We start from the raw sequence: 14,597 nt of genomic DNA, 5'->3' as shown, positions 1-14,597 counted from the left end.
TACCTAAATTTTTAAGCCCCTGAATTCCAGTTACTTTAGAAGATGAGATGCATATTTGCATCTATGGACTCTGTGCTTGCTCAGATCATATACCAACATATCAGGTATTTCTGTTTCAGGGTCACATTAGTGAAAGTAATAAATATTCATCTAGGTATGTTTGGCCAAGCTGCATTATTATCATTTGCATGGTATCAGTTTGTTATCCTCTGTCTTTAACTCACAGACTACCCCATGAATTTTTTATTCCTAAAGTGATTTCTCTATTTCTCTTGATCTCAGAATAATATCTTAATATTTCTTCTGGTCTGTGTCCACTCATCACCACCTACCCACCACATGGGAAATCAAAACTTATAGTGGCAAGCGGGATGGAAGAACAGGAAGAGATTGTAGATGGAAATCACGGACCTGAAAGCTAGGTCTTCTCACAACTATAATTATGGCTTATTTCTCTTATCTCCTACATGCTACACAGATGTGGGTTTGGAGAATTATAAGGCCTGACCCTGCTCCAACACAATTAGTCATGAATACAACCATGTACCACATTGAAACAAGGGAACCAAAACCCAGTAGCAATCACTGAGGAACTGGCATTTGTCATTTGTCTGTTGTCATTTGTTTCAATCTCAATTAGTATCTACTCTTCACTCACTATATTTTTTCTCACAATTTTCTTACCACCCCATATAGTCCTGTTCCATCCTATCCCTATACCATCATGTAAGTCACTTAAGGAAGAAAGAGAAAGGTAATAGAAACAGTACTGAACAGTAAGTTATTCAGTCCGTTTTGAAATTCATTTACTATTTGTGTGACCTAATGTGATTCACTTAATCTCCCTGACCCTGATTTTCACACCTGTAAGATGATAGGGTAGAAAACATGACCCCTCAGCATAGCAGGTTGGGTAGGGCATGGACTTAGAGTTAGAAATACTCTTCTTCATGTTTCCTATACTTTCTCTGTACTCAGGGAATTGAACTGGATGTCCTCTAAGATCCAATGTAGCTTCAGATATGTAAGCCAATAGCCATATGACATCTGTTTGTATAGTCTGCCCTCATTAATTTTCTTTGAATTTCATGAATTTTGGGGGGATTCCAGGGTGATATAAGAGTGACCATTTTTTATGATAATAGACTAGTTATGAACCAAGAGTTCATTACTAGAAGCCTGTCTTACAGAGAACTTCAATAAAGTAGATAAAAAGGGTTGGAAAAAACTGTTTTTCTCAGTGATAGTATACATTTGATGACTCCATGCAAGATTTTACACTATCTTCTGTTTGCTTTGATGTTTCCTACCTTATTGACATCACACTCATCCTGGAGCTACCCCAAGAATGTGTTGATATTGCTCACTTTATCAATGAAAGTATGAAAGTATCATTACTACTTAGCAAATTTAATAACATTTCTTAGTTCTACATTTTATATGAAAAATGTTTGCTGTTGGTAAGAGTTTCCTGGTCATGCTGGAATATGGGTCTCATTCTTCCTCAGTTTTTTATTAGCCTATATAACCACAGGTCACAGCAGCAAACTATAAATTTATTCATGTATATAACGGAAGAGGAAACTGAGGTCCAGAGAGATAAAATAATTTGACCAAAGCCATGCAGGTAGCATGGCAAAAGTGAAAATGAATTAATTCTAAATGTAGTGCTCTTTCTACTGTGCTACCCCCTACTGTATATATATATATATATATATATATATAGATATAGATATATAGATATATAGATATAGATATAGATATAGATATATAGATATATAGATAGATAGATAGATAGATAGATATATTAGATATATTAGATATATTTATATTATATATCTATATACACACACATAATCTACTAGATATAATCTTCTGGATGAGTAGCTAGTATAAAAGAGATGAGAGATGTGGCAACTTGGTAGATTAATTACTATATAATATACATCATTGTTTTCACAGGTCAGGACCTATTTTTGAAGAAGAAAACTGCATGCCATTGTGAGCTGTCAAGATCAACCATCAGGATTTAGTAGAACTTGCTTTTCTACAGAGAATTCTCCAAACTGTTCTACTAACTCTGGTAAGTATCTCAGTGAGTGCTATTACAACATAAACTTCCAAGGAACTCAATTTCTGATTTCCTTTTTTATTCAAATGTTGCTATTTTTTAATATGCAAATTTCATGTAACATTATAGCAAATAGCTTCCCCCCCCGCCTTCCTCCATCCATTCCACCTTGACACTAGCTGTAGTACTTATATATCAGCAGGAAATATATATCTCTATTTGAAGAAATGTGTGATTCCTCCTTAAAATTTAAAAAAAAAGTTATTTTATAATGACATTTTAAAAATTAGTTGGAAAGGTTCACTACATATAGTATTTGGTTCTGCCCGTGAATGCCTTTAGATTCAATTGTAAACCAAGAATAATTTGTGAGAATGATATATAGAATAGGTGTGGAAACTAAAACAGCTTTGGTTCGTAAAGCAGAAATGATAAATGTGCCCGAAAAAAATCTATAACAAGAGTTTAGTGGACTATATGAGTGAAAAATCTGTTGCAAGCTAGTGAGATCATTAAATAGAAATTAAGGCTATTTGCTGCTTTAATGAGCATATCCTGTCCATCTATTCAAGAAGGATACTTATTAAATTATATGTGTCCATTTTTTGTTGGTATTGTTGGGTTTTGGGAGCATTGTGAATGAAAACCTTTTTCCCTAAAAAGTTGCATCATTGAAATCACAAATGGTTTTTCTTGTTGTGATGCTTAGAAACTTCCATATCTGGCGGTGATTATAATTTCAAGAATCATTTATTTTCATAAGCAGATCATAAGTAGAAAAAAGATAATTTATTCTTTCATTTGCTATGCCACATGTTATACTGAGACTCTACTTCTTAAATGTGTATTAGTATAATCAGTGAGAATTAATTTAAGCATATGTTTCAGGCAGGGATTGAGAAAAGTCATTCTCTAGAATGACTAAGTGTCATAGGTGATATTTGAAAGAAACGGTAGTGTTTTAAATGTGTGTGCATATTATATGTATATATATATATATATATATCAGTTTTGTAGGCATGAAGTACAGATATTAAGTTCTATGCCATATACTTATTCTTTATTCTGTGACTTTGACAATTGTCATCTCCCAAAGGAAGTGGGATTTCAAGGCTATGGGTTTTTGGCAAATCCAGGTAATGCTCTGTCTTTTGACAATTGGGAAGGTTTTTACTTTGTTTCCTTAGTGATAAAGATGGTTTGATTTAAACTATCCACCTACCCATGTCCAGTGCTCATTCTGAAATGTTTTGACATGCAGAAAATGTTATCATGAAATAACACTTTACTATATAATTTGATAAATTAATGTGGAGGGGAAGATATTTAAGAAATGGAACGTTGAACAAGTACGTGAAAGTTAAAATTGAATAGGAAATTAACACTTTTTCTTTATCTGGCTTAGATCTAAGATTGCACTGGTACAGGGAACTATAGTAAAGAAAATCTATCAATGCAGATTGTCACCTTTGCAACTTATAATTTTTTGCTGTCAACTGGGGGCACTAAGAAGTTAAATAATTTGCCCAAGTTCACACAGATAGTATGAGTCAGTCTATCCATATAGGCATAAAACTTCTCAGAAATAATTACTTAAGGCACAAATTATGCTTAGTGTTTCAGTGAAACCATCAAACTTTTCCACACCATTGCTGTAATTGACTGAAATGTTTTTGTAGAAATTATCAAATCAGGATACAGAATTTAGAAATGATATTCACTCATGAATTTTTAGCAAAAGCGTTTTAACAAAATATAAAACCACGGGCTTACAAAAAAAGCAATGTAATTTTAAATTAGCATGTGAATTTTATAAGTCATATTTTTCATCATTAAACTAATTTATATGTTGTAGAAATCTCATGTTTGAATAATGTTTTGGTCATCACATTTCTATAGTAAATTAAGTATCAATGAAGAAACATTCATTAAAGTCTAAGATTCCTTAGCTAAGACATCCTTTAAACCCTTGAAGTTCTATTAACATTCAAAATAGGTCCCAGTTATACCTGTGTTTAGTCTGATGATGTCACCATAGCAACATTTATTCATAAAAATAAACTTTTTATAAACAACATCATCTACAAGGCACAATTGATTCTGTTACTTAAGATAGGTTCCATGATCCACTGAATTTGCTGAATATCATTCACTGAAGAGACTTTGGGAGTAATTTTCTAGCACTCTTCACTGGTAATAAAACAGCTCTTGAAGGAATGTACTCCTCTTTCTAGGGACTGAAGGATTTTAAAAAGAAAAGAGCATCTGTTCTTTTTTCCCCCCTAATGATTTTATTGTCTTCTGGATCATGGCAATTTGCTACAGTGAGAGGAGGCATGTTGCAATTCAGCATAGTTTGTCCTGTCTGGGTAACTGGGTTTCCAAGCTGGAGGACCTGACTTACTTAAGACCTAACAGGTTCTCCCAATATTCATCATTACTTAAATTTAAAGTAAGGTTTTCACTATTTTCTCTAGCAGAACAATAGTAAGCAACAACTAATTGTGTCCATCTCTTGAGTCTTTACCTAAAACTTTGCTGTTATTTTGTCATCAATATTTCCTTAAACACACAATATTACTGAAGCGAAAGAAGTTCTTAATTTGAACATTCTACTAAAATATTGACTCCATGTTGTTATAATTAAGTGATAATGATCAGGAATAGGATAAGTCTTACTGCTTTTTTATCCCTTATTTTAAAAATTGTTGAATATAAAAAAGAAACAGCTATAATATTTCCTATTATGGTCTTTATAAAGACAAGGCTGGTTTTACCAATGGGTGGCTATTAAAATTTTGGGGTCTGATAAATCTCCCTCCCATTAAGTCTTCCATTTATAATTAAAGGATAGTATCCTGTCATTAGAGGTTCATTCCTTTGACTTAAGACTTTATTTCTCTATTAAAATATGGATACCTTTTGAGTATTGAAATCTCCCTGATGAAGGGAATAGAAAGGGGCTTTTCATCAATGGTGTTGTAAGTTCATAAATGCAGATGCTTCCAGACACTGAGTAAAATCAGCCTGAGGCTTTCTAATTGCCCATATGTCAGAAGCTGCAGGGGCTGATGACTCTTTATTCCCAAAATGACTTGGGCACCTGGTTGATAGACTGTTTATGAAGCAAGATGGTGAGATGGCAACAAGGTAGAGAGAATATACTAGAATCTCTCCTATGTTCAACCTATCCTTTCATAGTATGACTAAAACAATTTTCCTATAATTCATAAACATGATCCCTTCATTCTCCAAATTTAAAGCATTCTGTGTATTTATATTACCTGGAATATAAAATTTTTTTAAAAATTCTTAGCTTTCATCCAAGGAGCTCCAAAATATCTTTTCAACTTTTCTATCCTGTCTTATCTAATATTACTCCTATTCAAACACCCCATGTACAAACAAATAGTACTGCTCACTGTTACAGTAATTTGTGCATAACAGCACCTTTTGACCACATTGAAGGGAAGAACTGAGCTGTATTTTATCTTTCTGTTTCCTGCCTCTAAAACAAATTTTGTACTTAGGAGGCCATTAGTAAATATTATTTAAATATAATTAGTTTATTGAACCTCCCAAAAGAGTCTATCTTATGTGGTGGAGTAGCAGCAAGAGTGGATATATTGAGTGGGAGCATGAATTCTCATGACAGCTAAGTGTCCTTAGTCAAGGCTGTTTTAAATTTAAATCTTTTAATCTTAAATTATGAAAACTGAAGGCCAAATATCAAAGAGAAAAGCCATGGTTAAAGGAGCGAGAGAGGGGTGTGTCTAGCATAGTCACCATGATGACAGTAAGACTTTTTCTAAGGAAAAATGTTATTGTTGTAAACTAGAATAATATCAAATTGTTGAATTTTTTCTAAATGAGAGATTGTGATAGGACTCTAAACTTTTAATAATAGGATTCTGGAAAGTTTTGCCAAGAAATTACTCAGATACTTATTATGTAAGTCACCTAACCCTGTTTGCCTCAGTTTTCTCATCTATAAATTGAGCTGTTGAGGGAAATAGCAAACTATTTTAGTGTCTTTGCCAAGAAAACTCCAAATAAATCATGAAGACATAACAGAAACAATTGAACAAGAGCAAAGGGTCCAGGCTATAGAAGACTTTCAAAATCAAACAGGGGATTTTTATCGTTGATCCTAGAGGTTATAGAGAATCACTGGAGCAAATCATCAAGAGTACTTGTGCTTGTAGAGAGAAAGAATGAGGACCCTATATGTGGAAAGGTAAGAATAATACTTTCCAGGCATGGAAAATTGCATTGCAGACCTGTGCAAAGTACACAGATTAGTCATGGAATGCTCTTTGTAAGAAATAGCAAGATCACCAGTTAAAGTAGAATGTATAGGGGCAACTAGGTGGCACAGTGGCTAGAGCACCGAGCCCTGGAGTCAGGAGTACCTGAGTTCAAATCTAACCTCAGACACTTAATAATTACCTAGCTGTGTGACCTTGGGCAAACCACTTAACTCCATTGCTTTGCAAAAAACTAAAAGAAAAAAAAGAAGTTGAATGTATAAAAAGGAATAATCTGTAGGAATTCTGGATAGATACTTTTTAAAAAAATTGTCACCCTTTAAATCTTAAATTTTGCTATCATGTCTTGCTAAACTCTTTTTTTTTTCAATTTATAAATATCCCTACTACTTTGACCTCATATGGCGTGTCATCCAATCCCCTTACCAGCCAGGTTCCACCCTCTCTATGCATCCTAGTTGTTCTTCCCTAAATATGGTGCCTAGACTTGAACTCAATACCCCAGCTCAAAGTACAAAACAATTATCAGTAACCTTGTTACAGATTCTCTCTCTCTCTCTCTCTCTCTCTCTCTCTCTCTTTCTCTCTCCCTTTCTCTCTCTCTCTCTCTATCTCTCTCAAGATTGACTAAGAATACATTACTTATTTTGGCTACCATGTTATACATTCAGATAAATTCAGTAAATTAGAAGCTAGTGATAGAAAGAAAACATCAAATAGTGCCTTCCTTGAAGAGCTTAAATTCTGCCAGAGGGATACAGAATGTGCAGAGATAAGTAAATATATCTGTAAGAGGGAAAAAAAGAACTGACATCAAGACTCCTTGTTAGAGGAGAGGTGAAAGAAGGAGTTCTTAATTTGAATATTCTACATCTGAGCAGAAGCTTAAAGGATACTAGAAATGTTGATGGTTGGAAGAGAGGGGAAATGCATTTCTGCCAAGGGGCTTAGTCAGCTAAAAGCTTTGGGGAAGTCATTTGGTGCATATAGTTCAGGCAACAGTTAGTAGTCCCCTTTGACTAGAACACTGGGTATATAAATGAGAGTAATGTGAAAGAAGCTTAGTAAAGTAAATAAGAGCTCAATTATAAAGAACGTTAAGGGAAAAAAAAGGTCAGGGAATTTTTCTTACATCCAAGAGGTAGTAGGGAAGCATTGAAAATATTAAGTCCAATGTTCTAGTAATATCAATTTGACTACTGTGTGGGAATTCAATTGGAAAAGAAAAATCATGAGACAATTAGAATATTCATGTAATAGTCTAAGTGAAATGTGATGAAAGCATAAAGGAGGGGAATGACTTGAGGTGAAAAGGACTGCTTTGAGATTTGTATGGCTTCAACAAGACTTGGCAAGACATGATCGGATATGGTCATTGGTAAGGAGGAAAATAACAAGGAAGACTGAAGTTGTCAACCTGGATGACGAGAAGAATCATTCCATCAAAAGTGTAATTATCTGAAAGCCATAAAATCTTTTTTTAAAAAACATAATCTTTTTTCTACTTGTACTTCCCATATATTACACATGTGAAGTATATTTTTAGAGCTCAATTGTGGAACTTCATAATAATCCTAAGTAATTTAAATCATATGTACTTCTGCACAGATCTGCAATGCATTGGGAATCCTGATTCTGACATACAACTTGCTAACAGTATCCCTATTCTTCATAGAACATGTAAATTTGATTTACTTAACACCCATTCCTTCATTCAGATTATTGATAAAAATGTTGAATAGCATAAGACAGAGAAAAGATGCCTGGGGCACTTCACTGAAGATGTAGCCTGTTTTGATATGACTCTATTAATGACTACCCTTTGGGTTCATTATTTTACCGTTTAAGAATTCATCTATTCATGTATTATCTAGTCCAATTTTCTCTATCTTGTCTACATATATAATAGGAAAGACTTTTTCAGATGTTTTGTTGATATTTTTATGTTCAATCCAACTTGTGTTTTAAGGTCTTTTTCTTCTTTCTGTCCAATGGGAAGATGGAGATTAACTGATTTCCATCATATGTTAGCTAATCTTTTAACTGCCTAAAGACAGTTTCTCAGTTGTAGCTGTCTTCACTTTCCCTCAGGCTAAGAAGGATATATTTTATAATGCTTTATTAATTTTCATTTTCAGATATCTCATTGTTTTTAATGAAATTCCAAATGGTTGCCTAAATTTCCAGAATTCTTAACACCATTATCTTTGAGTTAAATGTGAACTGGAAGGATAATACTTTATAATATCATATTGACTCAAGAGCTTAGGGAGAGCTAGACTTCTTGGATCATGAAAGTAGATCAATGTTTAATGTGATATTTGATCCTAGCCATTTTTCAGTTGGGCGTACCATTACCACTTGGAATCACCTAGCCTTTTAACAATAATTTGCTTATGGAAGAAAAGAATTAAAATGGAGATGTAAGGTCATTTTCTCTTTGGGTTATTTCAAATACATTATCTTATTTTTTCAGGTACTCTAAATAGAGTGATGTTAATAACAGTTATATATCACATCAGTGAAGTGCTTTTGTAATTTGCAAATCACTTTAATAACAATAACTTTGTGAGATATAAATATTATTATCCCCATTATACAGATTAGGATACTGAAGTTAATAGAGGTCAAGCAACTTCTCATTATCATATAGTAAGAAGTAAAATAATTAAACTGAAACTCAGATTTCTGTTTCCTGATTCCAAGTCCAGCTCTCTTTTTTACTACTTCACATTAGTCAAAACTTAATTCATATTTTCCAAAAAGTAGCTCTTATTCCTATTGTATTCCTCTAATATCTAAAACCATGCTTTGTAAAAAATTTTCCTTAATGTTGATGATTATAATTTGATGTAAGTGATGTTAATAAATAGCAAATGCTGCTGTACTCAATACCATTATAAAATCAATTGTTTTAATTATTATTAAAAATAAGATTTTGAAAGCATGTAAGATACAGAATGGAATATTAAGACCAAACTTTGTCAAACAAACTTAATTTCCTTGTTTGTTAAGTTAGTTGGTTATGAGGTCAAAGGCTGGGTATAAGAGAAACAGTATGGCATAATAGGGAGGATGCTAGATTTAGAGTCAGACAAACCTAGGTCAGATCTCACCGCAATCACTTTTTTATATTGTGACCATGGGCAAATCACATGTACCTCACTCCCTCAGTGGTCTCTAAGGGTGTCATCAGATCTAATTCTCTGATCTTTTGATGCTACAACATAGTATATGTTGGATAAAATCTCTCACCAAGATGATGGATATATATATATATATATATATATATATATATATATATATATATATAGAGAGAGAGAGAGAGAGAGAGAGAGAGAGAGAGAGAGAGAGAGAGGAGAGAGAGAGATGGATATCTAGGTAGATATCTATTTCTATATTTATCTTTATCTCAGAGATGGCAAACACAATAATTAGGAAATATCAAAGATACAAATAAAATACAATAGAACATAGATGATATTAATATGGGTTTTTAAAATTAATATTTAGCCATAGAGAGACTTATGTATGATTGAATTGACTCTATTTTAGGTTGAGTTTGATACCACTGGAAATGATCAAAGAGGAAAGATTCAAATTTTTAACTGTCTAGACAGTGGATAATTGAGTGAATATTGACTTGGAGGAAAGCCTCTAGCATAAAACTATAGAACTCTATGCCAGATAGTATTCTATTCAAACCTTTTATTAATAACATGATTGAAAACCTTAGAAGGAATTTCAATTGACTGCAAACTTCTTATGAACCAACACTATGATGAGTGTGATATGGCTTCTACAAAACCTACTGCAATCTTAGGGTTCAGTAAAATAAATTCTTATATTCAAGTCAAATGTTGTTGCTCAAATATTATTACATTTGAAACAAGAATATTTTTTATTTTCATTCTAACTCTATTTTATTACCTCTGTGATTTTGTCATATATTTAAATTACTTTAATCCTCACTTTTGTCATCTGTAAAAAGAGGTCATGAGGTACAAGTACTTCCCAGCTCCAAAATCTGAGAAATGTGTTAATACTAAAGTAAACAATATCTCCACTGCTGGATGTGAAGTATGGTGCTCAGGTTTTTGGCACCATATTGTAACAGATATCTTAATTAAGGTATAAGTAACATGGGTAACAGTCAAAATAGTCAGGATTCTGAAATGTGTATCATATAAAGAATGGTTAAAAGTATGAATAGCATTTTGTTTATGGAACTGAGGAGAATAGATATACATGCAAGTTCATATTTTACTCCTCTTCCTCCTCCTTCTCTCTCTTTCTCTTCTCACCTTTCTCTCCCTACTTCTCCCTCCTCCTCCTCTCCTTCCTCTGGATCTCTTTCTCTCATTCTTCCTCTCCCTCTCTCCCTTCTTTATCCTCATTCTCCACCAAAACACGAGAAAGAAAAAAAAAGTTTTCATTTTTAAGTTATGAATATTATTCTGAAATCACTGGTTTATCTTTAAATTCAGATTCAGTATATGTCAATACTAGAAACAAGGGTGACTAGGTGGTGCAGTGGATAGAGCACTGACCTTGGAGTCAGGAGTACCTGAGTTCAAATCTGGCCTCAGGCACTTAATAATTACCTAGCCATGTGGCCTTGGGCAAGTCATTTAACCCCATTGCCTTGCAAAAAATCTAAAAAAAAAGAAAAGAAAAGGAACAGGTTGGAATGAAATGAATTTGCTTCCAGGGAACATTTTGAAATGAGATAAATAGATTACATTTAAATTTTAAAAAATTATTATCTTTCCATTAAATGAACTCAGGAAAACACTCAAGTGAAATAGTAAGCAGTTAAAATTTGCAGAGAAAGTTCAAAGGACTTAACCAACAGAAAGACAATATTCTCTATGTAGTTCAATTAAAAAAAGTCTACAGAACTCATTTCTTTCAATGCGAAAAGGATTCAGGCTTCACATAGTTCACCTCTCTTGTTAAGAGTAATTTACTACTTTGAGAGTGCAGCAGGGTAACTCTTTTTCTTGAAATTGCACCACATCTTCAGATTTGGTAAAATGTTCACATCAAAGAGACCTTTTCAAAGTGTCAGTCTTTCTAGATTCCTTAATTGGGAATCAAGTGAAACACAACATCATCAACAACAAAAAAGGACATTGAAGTTGATATTGAGAGCTCCCTGAAGCTATATAATATATATATTCTTAATAACAGGAAGACTTTTCTTTAAATCACAAAAGTAGCATTTTAGGATTGTATGCATTAATTTTAAAATGTTTTCATGTTCAGTATCATATAGAAAGGCAAATGTCATTGTTTCCTATAAGTTGCATAAACTCTGTCAAATAATTTCTCTGGTGTGCTATTCGTCATGAAAGATATAAGCAAAAACCTGCCCAGCATAAGTTGCTTACGAATATGTTTTCCTTGAGTTTTAAATGGTTATTTATCTTATAAGTTTTAGTCAATTTCATCTTTCAGCCTCCTACTTGGTAGTCAATTTATTATTTTGGACCATGTTGATTAAATCCTGTTGCTTCAGGCGAAGTCCTAGAGAGTGGTACATTATTGGCATTACAGAAACAGTTGTCAGTAATCAATACATTTTCCAACCACATACAGGGTATATATTTAAGGACATAATTCATCAGAAATAGACTTACTGGGGTTCTTCTTGCCATTTTGATTGATTTTTCACATGCCAGTCACTGCAAACATTCTACATGTGATATAACAGATGCATTCTAATGAAGTCAAGAATTCTGGAAAAAAATGTTCAGTTACTGGAAAAAATAAAAAAGTCTAAAATATAATTAAAATAAAATTTCATTGATGCTGTTTTAGTGTTCTTCACATAAGAAAAGCAACAGGATTATTGAAAATTTACAAAAAGTTATGCTTAATTAATTTGTGTGGTGACTAAAAATGAAATCAGTGATTTTGGAAGCTTAATTTCCAAATGTGGATTCTAATTATTGATTTATCCTGTGATTCAAGAAATTAAACCTTTTATTTCAGTCCTATTTTTTAATTTCAAAACAACAAACAAATTAATTATACACAAGAATATATTACTTTCCATTGTAGACATAGTTTTGTAAACATGTGTAAAGAAATATTTCATAAATGAAAAATCTATTTTAATTGCATTGGATAAGGCCATTGTTTCAATAATGGTCATTTGATTGACCATTTGGAGGAAAATAATCCAAGCTTTCCACAATTCCCAATTGACCAATAGTAGGATCAAGGACTATGTTTCCCCAGGTTGAATTTTGAATCATGATAAAAAAAAAAAGGGGGAGGATATGGAATTATAGAAATTTTATTTCATAAAATTGCAAAGTATTTAATTCCCTGAATCCTAGGTAATTTTAGTTCCCATACTCTATCCTAACCTTTACCATGTTAGTTTTCAAGTTGTTTGTGCTTACCTCTGAACTTCAAGTAAAAAGAGGGTTTTTTCCATTTCCATGAACAACTTGAGTCAGATCTCTGCCCCAGCATCCCATGAAAGGTTATCAAAAGGGCTTTTTATCCAATTTTATCCAATTTGATCCAATTCTGTGGTGACAGATCTATGACACTATTTATCCCCCCCCCCATGATTGATGGTAGAATTGTTGTTAAATTTAAAATGTGACTTGGGGGAGAAAAGTCTCAGTCATGGTTTGCCCAAAGGGAGAAGGTGATTATTACATATCCAGTTGTCCCAAGAGAAAATTTTGAATCAATTAAAACAACTCTGGAATGATTATATAAATTGTTTTGTATTTTTAAAAACTTAACTGGAAAGAGCTAAAGAATATAAGTTTACCTTCAATGATTAACATTAAGTATTTTCCTCTAACAGAATATGTCTTTTCAGAAGATTTCAACCATTTTCCTATGTTGTCATTCTCATTAATGAGAATGGTAGCTGGGGATGATGTAGGATTTACGGAAGCAAGGGAATTGCCAACATTTTTAAAGACCCTCATATTCATTATAGTTGCATTTTTCTTCCTTCCCCCCACCCAATTAGTCATATTAGATTGACTAGCAAATGTCATTTATTATGCCTCACTCTGAGATGGCCAATTGTGTTTTCTGATTCACACTAAGCCCATCAGATGGTGGACTCAGATGTTAATCAGACCAAGTCTCCTTATCCCATGACCTACTCCCAAGAAATCCAGTTCCCCAACATCTATTTAAGCATGTGGGTGGATTTTGCTGGTACTGTGGTGGGCTGCATCTCATGGAATTTAATGGCAATGTCGTTATAAAGAAATGGTATCCCATGGTGTGATTTACATCACGCTGTGTGAGCCGCCTACAGTTTTCAGCAGTTGGTTCTGTGTATGCAATTTATCCCTCTAGAAACCATTATTATAATACAAGAAATTCCTTAGGAAGTATAGAGGGAAGAACACATCACAGTCAGACTGTAATAACTATTTAGACCATTTAAACTCACTCAGCTTGTTCTATATTAGAAAAAGACAAGCTCTGTACAATTACATAGTTTATGCATTTTATATGGATTTCTGCTTTCATACATGAAAAAGGATATATTGTTATATATTTTAATATAGATATTTAGGAAAAACAATTGTTCAAGTTGTGAACTAGGTCCTCTAATCATAGCAAGACAGAAATGGTGTTTCTAGCTCCCTTCTGAGGAGACAGCTAAGAGAATACCTAATAAAATTGCAAACATATACATACCATCACGATCAAGAAGAAGAGTAAAATGGATTAGTCAGCTTTCCCCATATTTTAACATGGAGTATATAGGGAGAAATTTTTATAATAAAATGACTTCCCAGAAATAATTATTACTCTTGAGCAGGGCATGGTATCTTTTTAGAAGTAGTGATTAAATTGTTAACATTTCCTTTAGGAATATTGACTATCTGCCTATAGTCTTCGGGGTTGCCCAATGTTAGCCAATATTTTGAATACTGTGAATTCCCCCAAAATGTATATTGAATGCCTACTATATTGAATGTTATACTAGGCATTGGGCAAGATGGAAATTTAGATAAGATATAATAACCTACCTTCAAGGATTTCTTGCATTATTAGATAGATATATGATACACAGAATTCTTATATACTTTTGCATTCAGGAATCTGTAATCTATAATCCTTTCCTTGATTAGTCAAACAATCAGTCATAGGATCCTATATTTATAGCAGGAAAAGCATTTAGACCAAATATTTAAAGAAAAGGAAAATAAACACTTTTGAAGTGAAATGACCTGCCTGAGATCACATAGCTGATAAATAGGATT

The 14,597-nt window shown here is 33.0% G+C and overlaps 1 protein-coding gene across 1 annotated transcript in view; it reads left to right on the top strand.

The window, feature by feature from the left end:
• Positions 1-14,597, top strand: part of TENM3 (teneurin transmembrane protein 3) — a 3,314,517-nt gene that overhangs the window by 1,639,590 nt on the left and 1,660,330 nt on the right. The window contains exon 7 of the mRNA XM_074231559.1: positions 1,963-2,083. The gene's annotated coding sequence lies outside the window, so the exon portion shown is untranslated. The remainder of the gene's footprint in view (positions 1-1,962; positions 2,084-14,597) is intronic.

The sequence above is a fragment of the Macrotis lagotis genome, chromosome 3 (assembly GCF_037893015.1).
Source record: "Macrotis lagotis isolate mMagLag1 chromosome 3, bilby.v1.9.chrom.fasta, whole genome shotgun sequence".
NCBI lineage: Eukaryota > Metazoa > Chordata > Mammalia > Peramelemorphia > Peramelidae > Macrotis > Macrotis lagotis.
The sequence above is the reverse complement of the archived record's forward strand: the minus strand, read 5'-3'. Positions and strand labels throughout refer to the sequence as shown.